Genomic DNA, 11,888 nt, shown 5'->3' with positions numbered 1-11,888 from the left:
AGCAATGTGACTATGGCTTCCGTGCCCCCCTTCACATGGAAGAGGGCACTTCCCCCACTTTCAGGAAACCCGGGGGGGGGGCACCAGAGAGGGGAGGGGAGACACTTGGGCTTCTGGGACTCCGTGTGCTCCTCAGGAAAATGGGCAATGAAAGCCCCTCTGTGACTGGGCGCTGGCACTACCCACGGCCCCAGGGGCAGCCTGTGTTTTGAAGACGCCAGCCTGGAGACACCCCAGCCTCTGAGGCCAGGCTTCAGGGCGCTAGAAGGGCCCCGCCCCCAGGGAGCCCTCCTGTGACCCCTGTGTGCCTGCCTGACAGACCTGCAGCCCTGCTGGGCGCTGCTCTCATTACCTGCTCCAGTTAAGCCCATGTCCCCTGTGCTGGCCACGGGCCCTCTGAACCCCAGTGGGGCTGTCCAGACCCCTCCAGTGCACAGCCCCAGGCTGCCCCCTGCCTAGGGCGCCTCCCAGGATACCATCCCAGGGGCCACTGCAACATATAGGGCTCTAATCTATTAGCCAGTTCCTTAGTTGGTCACTTTTTTAAAAAGATTTATTTATTTTATATATATGAGAGAGAGAGAGTGCTTGTGAGCAGGGGGAGGGGCAGAGGGAGAGGGAGAGGGAGAGAGAGTCGCTAGCAGACTCCCCATTGAGCGCGGAGCCCAATACCCCAATACCAGGCTCCATCTCATGACCCTGAGACCATGACCTGAACTGAAACCAAGAGTCAGATGCTCCACCAGCTGAGCCCCCCAGGCGCCCCTGACCAGTTCCTTAATGGATCGGTTACTTACCATACAAGGATGGGTGTGGGGTGCTGGCCCCGCTGACCTTCTTTGTTTGTGTGGACTGGATGGGGTTTGTTCTCCAGATTCCTCTGTGGGCAGAGCTGGCAGGGGGGGGCAGGAGTCAGCTCAGAGTGGGGCAGAGGGGAAGGACCGGTCTCTGGCACCTGATGGATGGCTTCTCAGGGGACCCTTCCGAGGCCCAGGAAAGTCTCTGTTTTGTCCCCTGCAGGTCCTCTCCCAGGATGGTGCCCACAGTTCCCCCGTGGGCTCCTGAGAAAAGCGTCCTGCATCCTCTGGTCTCTGAAAGGTGGGCATCCATCCATCCTCCTGTGAGTAACTTCTCTGCTTTTTGCTTCCCAGGACTGTCCCCTTGGCCGAAGTGCCCACAGGGATTGTAGGTGTGTGTTAGTGGTCTCTGCATGCTTCTATCTGTCCCAACAAGTCTGACCCCACAGGGCATCAGGGGCCCTCTCCTGTCCAGCTCCTGTGTGGCTTTGGCCACTGGGCAGCACTAGCAAGAGGAGAGGTTGCTGGGGGATGGGCCCTTGCACTTCTGCCCTGCTCCCTCTTCCTTGGGCCTGCGGGAGGGAGTGTACCCCCCTCTTCCCCCAGCACCAGGCCTGGGTTGAGCCCTGGGTGCTTCCCACTCCATGTCCCTTTCCTAAGGCTGGTTGGCTGAAATGTAGTCTCTCACCGTCCTGGAGGCCAGAAGTCAGAAATGAAGGTGTGGCCAGGGCCCTGCTCCCTCTGAGGCTCCAGGGGTGGGTCCCTCCTGCCTATTCCTGTCTTTGAGCACCCCCAGGCGCTCCTGGGCTCATGGCTCACTGCTACCCACTCTGTGTCCAAGGTCACACAGCCTTTCCTCTTCCATCCCTTATAGGAACAATTGGCATTGGGTGTAGGACCCACCCAGATAATCCAAGATCATCCCAAGAGCTTAATTTAATGACACCAGGAAGAATGAGGTCACGTTCCCAGTTCCTGGAGGTCAGGATGTGGACCTGTCCCTTATTCTGCCATCTACACACGTGGTGCTGGTTTCTTTGGTGGCAGTCTGAAGGGGTCCCTTCATTATGGCCTTTCCACGGGCCTCTCCTGAATGTCTGGCGGCATTTAGGTCAAAGAACAGGAGGTCCTGTGGCTCTCGGCTGATTCTGCCAAATTGCTTCCAAAAGGCCCCAGCACCACCCTTCGCCAGCACCAAAGGAGTCGTCCAGCTCACCCCACCCTCGCCACCAGGGGAAGGCATTGCTTGAAGGCTTTTTTTATTATCATTGAAAAAATAATTGTATCGTTCACAATTGTTCTTTCCAAGTCAACATTTCGCAGGGCCTTGCCTTGACACCAGGGCCTGTTACTCACGATGCCATCTGGTCCTCACTTCCCAACATCTCAGCGACACTTTCTAAAAATTAGCCGTTAGTCGCCACTGTGTCACCACGGCTCTCCTGTGGAGCATTTCCCCTGAGACTCTTTGCAGGCCTCCTGGAGCCATGAGGGAAGCCCCCTTGGGCACCTCAGGCAGGGGAGCAGGTGCAGGGGGCGTGGAGAGCCTGCAGAGGGTCAGTGTGGGGGTGCAGGAGTCCTAGGGCGGCCCCACTCTCTTCAGGCTTTATGCCTCCCTGCCCACTCCCCCTGCGCGGCCACCCTTCTCCCAAGGCCCATAGCCGTGGGGGTCCCCAGTGAAGGTGAGTGTAGGGGCCTCGGGCGAGAGTCGGGGGGGTTGATGGGCAGCCTGGCTCAGCCCAGCCTGGTCAGTGACTCAGAGCCAGGTGGCCCGGCTTGCTGGGGCCTGTGCAGGTGCGAACAGGGAGGGATGCTGTGGGAGGGGGGCCAGGCTGCCGAGTGCCCTGGGTGCAGGGATCATGGCAGGCTGTGAGCCGCGGGCCCTGCAGCCACTCCACCCCACCTCCCCCTGCCAGTGGAGATGCTCCTGGTGTGCATTCGAGTCCACATCCTGCCTGCTCTGCACAGTGCTCGTGGCAGGCCACGGCTTCCACAGCACCCACTAGATGCCTGTCTAGGTGGGCCCTGGGCCCAGAAGCCAGGGGAGAGCCCTGGTCAGAGCCTCCTGCACAGCTACCCCTGGGACTGCCACTGCTGCTGGAAGCTTCTCTCTGCCCAGGACCGGGCTGAGTGCTTCGAGGGGGGGGAAACTGAGGCCCCAAGGGAGCCTCATGTCTCAGCCTAGTTCACCTTTTCCCCCGGGAGCTCTCCACTTCCCAACACACATCTCCACCTTCTTGGAAACCGTTGCTACCCCCCCTGCCTGCTGGCAGGGTGCATATGGCGTGGGCCCCAGGGACCAGGGTGGGCCACCACAGGATGGAGCAGGAGGGCCGCTCAATAGTGGAACTGAGCTGAGGGGGGCTGACCTCCTTCCCCCAAAGAAAGAAGAACAGATTTGAGAGTGGCCACAGCTGCTACGGATCACGGGTAATGTCTGCCTTCTGAATTTGTACTCAGAAAACTTGAGGAGGGTTAAAATAAAAAGCACAGTCAATTTGCTCATTATAACAGAAATGGAATTCTAAAGAACATGGAGAAGAGAATGTATTCCAAAGTCCGTGGGCCAACACTAGCTACTGTACAAGAGCCTTAATTTTAGCTCTGAGCTTCCTGGCAGGCTGAGCAAAGAGGGCAACACCATAATCATGTGCTGTTGGGAGACTGTCTTCTGGGATGTGCTATAACAGCCCCAGTCCAGACATTCTGGCCTCTTTACCCCTTGGTTCGCTCAGACCCCTTGACCTCAAATCCTGACTTTAGGTTTGGAAAGTGTGGTTGCTCCCAGATGAGCAAGGAAAGGAGACCAGGGCTGTGTGTAGTTGCAGGAAAGTGGTGGCAGGGAGCTGGGGAGGGAGAGAAGAAAGCTCAAGCTTCTGCCGGGCTCCACCCCAGGCTGGGGTGAGGGGCCCCCGGCTCCCCATGTGAAGCCTGGCATACAGGGCTCCTCCAGGGTGCAGAGGGGCAGGAGGGAGACTGGCTGGGGACGGCCCCCAAGGGGCTGGGCCGGGGAGGGAGGGCAGCGGGGAGAAGTAGCCGGAGCTGGCCCAGGAGGGGTTAAGGCCTCCCCAGCTCCTGGGGCTGGTGGGGGCCAGGCCGGTAGCCGCTGAGCAGCTCAGAAATCTATTTTTCTAAGCACTTGGCATTTGCCTGAAACCTCAAGTGTATTTTCCCTAAGTTTTATTTTTTCTTTGACCCCAAACTCTGGTAAATTTAAGGGAAATTTAATTATGGTGTTTTGGGTCCATTTACACTTAAACCTTCTCAGCATTTTTTCCAAGACCCTTTTGGAGTTCAGCACGTCTTGGGAGCCTTCTAAATGAGCGTTTTTATTATTATTATTTTTTGAAAAGGTTTCACTCCCCCCACCCCCACCACCAGCCTTCCTGCCAAGAATAAACAAGCCCGGCTCACAGGCTCCGGCTGAATTAGGAATCCAGGCCTCAGGGGCCGCTGGGCCAACCCCACGTCACACCCTCCTCCCTCCTGGGCGGCCTCCACCCTCCTGGATGGAATGCCCCTTCCTCCGGGTCCTGCTGGCCCTTCCTGGCGAGTGTCACCTGCTCAAGGAAGCCCCTTCGAGCTCTGCCCTGAGCTTCAGCCGAAGTCCCTCCTCAGGGCCTCAATCCCTGGCCTTTTGCCCCTGCTGGCCTCTGCACAGGTCACCCATGGACAAACCTCAGCCACGCTTCCAGCCAGAGCCGGCGAGGTCAGAGTGGCCAGCTGGGTCCAGTGGGAAGGGGACGCCTCCACCTCTGCTGGCTGGAGGCTATAGACACTGTCCAGCCCAGGCTGGGGCCAGGGGACCGCCAGAGCTTACACCGGGGCACCCTGCATCCTGTGGGACTAGAAATAGGAGGACTTGCGTGGGTGGTGACAGTGGCTCCTGACGAAGCACCCAGCACCAGCTCCATCATCAGCCCCCTCTGACAGGTGGGGAAACTGAGGCACAGAGCTCAGGTGGCATGGCCTTCCCAGGTACACAGTGACTGGGCGCAGCTGCCCTGCCCTGGGGAGATTTCCACTGAGCTTGGGAAGGATGGGGTGTTCTCTGCAACATGTAGGGAGCCCACAGAACAGGCTGGAGCCCCCAGCCTCGGGCAAGTGCCCCGGCCCCCACCACCAGGCCCTTCCCCGGATGCTGGCACGCAGAGCTGCATGGGGCTAATTGGAGGAGGCAGCTGTTTGCAGAGCGAACTTGCTGAGGCTGCTGGCTCACTGAGTAGCCACTGTCGGGAGCCCTATGCTCCTCGCGCACCCCCAGCCAGACCCAGGCCCACCCTGAGCCGCGATCCCCACCCCTGCCCCGCCCCACCCCTTCTGCCCAGGAGAATGAGGCTTCCCTAGCGGCCAGCCCGGAGCCCTGGCTGAAGCCGACACTGGGCAGTGGGCTGGAGGCTGCAGCCACACTTTGGCCTGGGGGTGGGCTAGGGTCTGGAATGTCGGAGACGGGTGTCTGGGTCCTGGGTCCGTCCAAGCACCACCGCTGCCCCGTTCTGTGGTCTTGGGTGAGGGCCTCAGTCTCCCACCTATAAAGGGGCTCCGACAGCACCTGGAGGGAGGCTGGGTGGGAGGCAGGAGACTGCTCTAGGAAAGTGCTAGAAGTGGGGGAGGAAGTGGGCCTGTGGGGGTCCTGGGCTTCCTGGAGAAGGGGGCCTGGCTCTGGGGATTCTGGGAGGAAAGGCCTGGCTGGCCTCTGCCGACCCAGGACCCTGTGGCAGCGTACCCCCACCCTTTGCAGCCCTGGGGAAGGCGAGACGGGGAGCAGCTCGTGCATCAAGGGCTTCTCTCCACGCCCAGCTGCTGAGCCTTGAAGGAGAGAGGCTACAGCTCTTGAGGGGTCTTGCCAGCCCCTGCAGGATGAGGGCTGAAGCCAACACTCCTGCGGGAAACCTGCTCTGGTCCTGTCCTCCCAGGAGATCGGGGCTTGTGTGGGTCCCCCAGGACCTGAGCTTCCACCCTGTGGAAGCCGAGGGACAGGAGTGTGTGCGCCGTCCTGCTGCCCCAGCTCAGCCTGGGCACATGCTGAACACAGGCGGATGGCCTGTCTGTTGAAGCCAAAGAGTTGCCCAATGCAGTCAGCAATGCACCATTTTACAGATGGGGAAACTGAGGCACAGCGTTGTGAAGCACCTCACGAGGGGCCTATCTCAGCAACTATTTGCTTGGGGCACTCCCACTCCACTCGGGGAGACCTAGGGTACAGGAACCTCAGGGGTTCTCTCAGAGAGGGGGTGCCCTCACCCTGCAGCCTCAGTTTGCTCCTCTGCCTAATGGGCCTGCCCTCCCTGTGGGCCCTGATGGACAGCACGTGCCCTGTCTGCCTCGAGCCTGAGGGCCCCCTCTGCCCATGCTCGCCCACTCCTCCCAGTCCTGGAGGCCCTGGGGCTGGGCAGGGTTGGCAGCCCCCTAATAGAGATGTCTGTGCAAGGCCTCCCAGAGCCTCCCTCCCCTGCCACGCCTGCCTGCCTGCAGTCCCCATGGCCCGAGGCTGCTGACAACTTTATTGTGGAGCTGGCCTGCCCTACAGAAATGGGGCGTGGTTGGTAGAGCCCCCCCCCCCCCCCGCCCCGGGCGCGGGGGACGCTGACCTCCACCCAGGCAGTGGGGAGAGGGCGGTGCCGGGCAGGGGGTTACCATCCCACACAAAGCTGTGTCCACACCTGTGCCCGCACAGGAATCTAACTCAGGTCAGACAGGGCTGCTCAAGGGGCCAGAGCCAGGGAGGGGCTTCATGGGGCCCCCAGGCTCGGGGTGAAGGCAGTGGGAGCCTCTCAGGGAGACGGGAGAGGTGCCTGCTGCCAGGCCAGCAGGGCCAGAGAGGGCTGGATGCAGCCAGTCTGGGGGACCAGGGCAAGAACCAGGCAGTTCCCAGGGGGAGGGGCACGGAGCCCCCCTCCCTGCCACCAGGCCTGCTTCATGGGACACCACCCCTGCCCCAGCCTCCCAGCTTCTGGGCCAGGGTCTGCCGTGGGCTCAGCGGGTGGGGGCAGGGCTGGAGCCTGTGGCTCCCAGGACCAGGTTATCTGAGGATGGGGGTCTGCACGGCTTCAGTGCAGATCAAAGGGGCTTATCAGGCTGGGGCTCCCTTCTCACAGCCACCCTTCCACACCCTCTCCTCTCCCACCTCCCAGCAGTCCTTGCCCTGGCAATGCTCCTGCGGCCTCCCTGCCCATCTGGACCCTCCCTCTCGCCCCTCCTCTGGGACATCTCCTGAGGCCTTCCCAGCCCCAGTGGCTCCGTGGGCTTAGCCCCAAATCCATGACCTCCTGGGACTCTGGTCTGCAGCTAGGCAGTGGCTGATTTCCAGGAAGGGGCAGCAGGAAAGCACTCTGCCAGGTCAGTAGTGGAGGGCCACAGGGCTTGGTCTTTGGACCATGTGTTGGTTCATCCTGAGGCAGAAGGGGAGGTGGGCAGGATATGGGGGGCCCGGAAGCGCCTGCCTCCTGGGAGGATTGCCCTGGCAGGTGGGGGGCACATGGGGACACACCTTTGAGACAAGCCTGTGTCTGCCCACGTGTGTCCCCAGGGAGCAGCCTGTGCCTCAGCCCCGAGCACACCGAGCGAGCTGGCTACCCCCAACAAGATGCCGCGGGCCCCGGGCACCCACGGTGCTGAAGAGAAGCTCCACGAGCCTCCCCGCTGCCAGGGCTGCCTGCTGGGCCGGGCCCGGAAAACTGGGTCAGAGCAAGGCTGGGCAGGCTCCCCACACCCGCCCCAGCACGCACCCAGTGAAGCCAGGGGCTTCAGATCCAGCACACCCTGGGCCCGGGCCAAGCCTGGGTGCACACACGTGCGCATGTGCACTCACGCGTCCGTGTCTCAGGGGCATGAGCAGGTGGGACGGGAGCAGCCTCTGCTCAGGGCTCTGGGTGGCCCCCACTCCCGGCACCCCCCGGGGACCTGACTTGGCTGAGGGAAACCTTTGGCCAGGGTGGACTCCAGGCTAGTCCAAGTCCCAGGCTAGCCCACAAAAGCTGGGTGACCTGGGGATCCTGGCCAACCCTGGCCAGCTAGGAAAGGGCTCCCTCTCCCAGCCCCTTGGGTCTTCGGGGCTGAGGAGATGATTGATCTCAAGCAGACAGACGAGGAATCTGCTTTGATCAGAGAGGTTAGCCACCTGCCCTGGGGCACACAGCAACAGCCACAGCCACTCCTCCTCTGCATGCCTCTGGCCATGCCTTTCTGGGAAGGGAGCCCCGGCCTGATCCTTAGCTGCCCGCCCCCCACCCCCACCCCCACCCCCCGCACCCTACCCCTGACTTGAACTGACCCTGTCCTGTCATCCCCTTCGCAGCCTCTGGGAAGCTTCCGGGGGTTCCGTCATGGGACTCGTCAGTGTTCAAGGTTTATCCTACTGGTGGTGGGGGCTGTAGGCCCAGCCCACAGAGGGTGGGGGTCCACAGGAGGAAGGGCTGTGGCGGTCCCTCCCCCACCGCCGCCAGACATCCCCTCCATTCTTCCCCGACCCTCGACCCTCGCTGGGGCTGCTTCTGCTTTCACAGTCAGGAGTGGCTGGGGGACAGGCATCTCCCCCTGGGCCGGAAGAGCGGGGCCGTGCACACAGCACACCGGGCTGGGGGGCAGTCCGCTGTTCCTGGCCCCACCGTACTCTCATGCCCCCGTGCTGCGTCCATCCTGCTGGGGGCTGGGGGAAGCAGCCAATCTCTGAAACCAGGAGCTGGTAGAGCCGTGAGCGTGTCGTTATTCCCACGTCCCCATCCTGCCCCAACCCCGTCCTGCACATGTGCGCATGCGCACGCATGTTCTCCTCGTAAAGAGCTTAAAGGGTTCCGGCCTGTGCGCTACCAGGAGCTCACAGAACTGGTAGTGCCAGAAATCCGGCTGGTCGGGCAGGTGGAGACTCGATGGGGGCCAGCCCACTCCCTGGAGGCCTCCCTGCTCAGGCTCTCCCCAGCCAGCCCGGCCCTCCGCCCCTAAAGATGACCCTCAGAAGTGGGGAGGGAGGCGAGGGAGCCCCCTGCCCCTTTCCTGCCGACCCCTCTGCTCTCCTGTCCTCCGCATGTGCCCATGCCCCCGGGGCTTCTCCGTCTTCACCCTGGCCGCCCAGAGCCTCCGCCCAGAGCCTCTACCCAGAGCCCGCCCTCCCTGCTCAGGAGTGGTCCTAGCACACAGGGCGCGGGGTGTCCGGGTCCCAGCTCTGCCCGAGCCTACCGAGTGGTCTCCCGCATGTTTGTAAGATGGGGATGGTAAGGTGCCACTTGATGGATGAGGTGACTGGAGACTGGGTCTTTTTCAGAGTGCCGGGGACATGCAGGGGAGGGGCCGGCCGCAGACCCTTCCCACAGCCCCTGTAGTTCAGCCCTGTTCTCTCCGGCCCTGGAGGAGTCACCCCCATGAAGTCAGACCCTACCCACCATCCTCCACCAAGACCCTGGAGGGGGCAGCAACTGAGGGCCCTCGGCCCAGGCAGGACTCACCCCCTCACCCCCAGCAGCAGGACCCTGGGCCAACGAGACTAAGGGGAGGGGCTTCTTGGGGTGGGGTCTTGAGGTCTCAGGGGTGTTAGAGATGGGGGGTTGCCCCTATGGCATGTGGGCCACCACGCGCCAGCCTGCCATGTGGCAGACATCTCTGGTCAACCCCAGCACTACCTCTCCTGCTGTAGCCTGGGACGTGGCCCTCTCCACGCAGCTGCTCCCCCCCCCCCATTGGCTGATCAAATCTGGGTCCCTGGCTTCAGTTCACCAAGGCTGGCCCTGGAAGGGGGTCTGTTCCGCCATGAGGTCTCAGCCAGTCCCCTCCCCCCCAGGTCTCTAGCCCTGCTCCCAAAGGTTCTGTCCTCAGTCCTAGATCACTGGGACCCCCATATCCAAGCCAAAGGGACCGGCTGAGACCCCTGAACCCTGGCCCAAGCCCCCATTCATGGAGAGGCTCTGGGGCTAATGGAGGGAGCTTCAAGGTGGGCTAGGAGGATTCTGTCCCCTGAGGGTCAAGACCTGTGTCCCCAGAAAAGGACTCCGCTGCCCAGGCTCGGAACAGCCACGTGAGACAGAACCAGGGGCTGTCGGAGCAGTGAGTGTGGTCTTGAGGACAGCCGGCTGGCGCAGGGTAGCCAAACACAGGGCTCACTCCCTGCTCAGGCGGGACTCCCGGAGGCCCCAGGATGGGCACCATGCACCAGTCCCTGGCCAAGGCACCCCACACCCGGGCCATGTGCGGCGGCGAGCTGTGGCCAGCTGGAGCCGGGACCTGCCAGCAAGGGGCAGGATCAGCGGCCCTCGAGGAACCCAGCGGCCCTTTGACACTGGCCCAAACATAGCCGTCCTTACCGAGGGCCCCCAGCCAGCTCCCCCAAACCCAGGGCCCTGCCCTCGTGGAGCATCTAGGCAGGGAGACCTTGGCTAGACATGTGGGATGCCCGTGTTAGGGCTTTGCCATCTTCCCACTCCCCACTCAGGGCGTGACACTTCACTGAGCCCAGCACCTGCCATCTCAACCCTGTCACCGTCTTGGACACGGATAGTGTTGGCTCGAGCCCTTTAGGAACAGGAAACTCACCCCTGCTTAGGATATCCCTTCCACCTGGGAGGCATCTTGGGGCTCAGGTAAGTCCCCAGGTCCTTGACAAGGGAGGTGCAGGTGGGAGAGGTATGCGTGTTTATATGGGTTGATGCCCTTGGGGGCAGGATGGGATCTGGGTCCTCCCCGGGGCGGGGACGGGGGGGGGGGGCGCTGAGAATAAGCCTGACATGACAGCCTGGGCCCCAGTCCCCTTTCAGGGGCCGGTTCTGACGAGGGCCACGGCTGCAGGTACAGGAGGGGGTTCTGCCCCATCCAGGCCCTGGGGCAGGAGTGGAAGGAAAGCTCATTCCTGGAGAGTAGGCTCCAGACACTCCAGCTGCGTGGGTTTGAGCTTCAAGCTGCTGAGAAGACACAGCTTTTTCACACTAGATTTACCGAGGCCAAGCAAACAGAAACACTCCAGAACCTAGGGATGGATGGTTATTGTTCTTGAGCTCTTAGCTTGATCCTGAGCTCCCTGGAAGCCTGGGCAAAGAGAGAAAGTAGATGCTTCTGTGGCTCTCCATGTCCAGGGAAGAGCAGGACGGGAGGGTTCAACTGGGAGGATGACATGCCCCTTGGGATTCTATGGCCTCCACCCTGCAGCGGTGCCCCGGAGGGGCCTGTGGAGATGCTACGGGCCTGGATTTCATGCCAGGCAAGGGAGAGCTGAGGGGCACCAAGTAAGGTCATCTGGGGCTCAAGGAGCTGGCCGAAGCTGGACCTCTTGGATGGGTCCAGTCCTGTTGGCTACTGTATCTTCCCAGAGCCACCTACCTCAGACACTGGCATGTCTCCGGGCGCCGGACCTTGGGCCCCACCCCTCAGTCCTGCCCCCCTCCCCCATGCTGAGATCCGCATGGGACCACACCACTCTCTGCTCAGGAGCCCTATGGCTCTCCCACCACCCTCCTGCTGGCCAGTCCTCAGACACAGGGTTCGTCTCGACCTTGGGGCCTTTGCACGAGGCTCCCTCTCCCTGGAGCTCTGCCCCTCCAGCTCCCAGATCCCCACCATACCCACTCATGGCCCCTCCGAAGCCACCCCCATCTACTCTCAGCCATGGGCAAGGCCCTGTCATGACAGCCTCCCCCAAGGGGCCCTAAACCCCAGCTCTAGCCTGGACATGGGTCTGGAGGTGTGTCTGGGAGGAGAAGTGAGAGCTTGGCAGTGAGGAGCTTGGGGGGGCCCTGAGGCCACTAGACAGCAGGTGGGCTTGGGGTGTGTGGGCCCAGACAGCCGCGGTCCAGCCGCCACCCGTGCTCCCACCCAGCCCGATGAGTGTGGAAGATGGGGGCCTGCAGGGGACCCTGGGGTGTGACTTCTTGGTGGCCCAGCCTCCTGTGGGCTTCACAGCCCCTCACTCTCTAGGCCAGCTGGCCCAGGGCTTCCCCTCAAAAATGAAGCAAGTGAGGGGTCCCCACCTCTGAAAGGCCAGTGAGGAGAGGAGGCCTGCTCAAGGCACTCGGGCCCCTGCTGGAGTGCCTGTGCAGGGCGAGGACAGAGGCAGCCCGCAGAGGGCCTGGGGGTTCTCTGGACAGTGGGGGTGGGGTGGGCAGGCCTGGG

This window comes from Ursus arctos, unplaced genomic scaffold (assembly GCF_023065955.2).
Source record: "Ursus arctos isolate Adak ecotype North America unplaced genomic scaffold, UrsArc2.0 scaffold_9, whole genome shotgun sequence".
Taxonomy (NCBI): domain Eukaryota; kingdom Metazoa; phylum Chordata; class Mammalia; order Carnivora; family Ursidae; genus Ursus; species Ursus arctos.
This window is presented reverse-complemented; position numbering follows the sequence as displayed.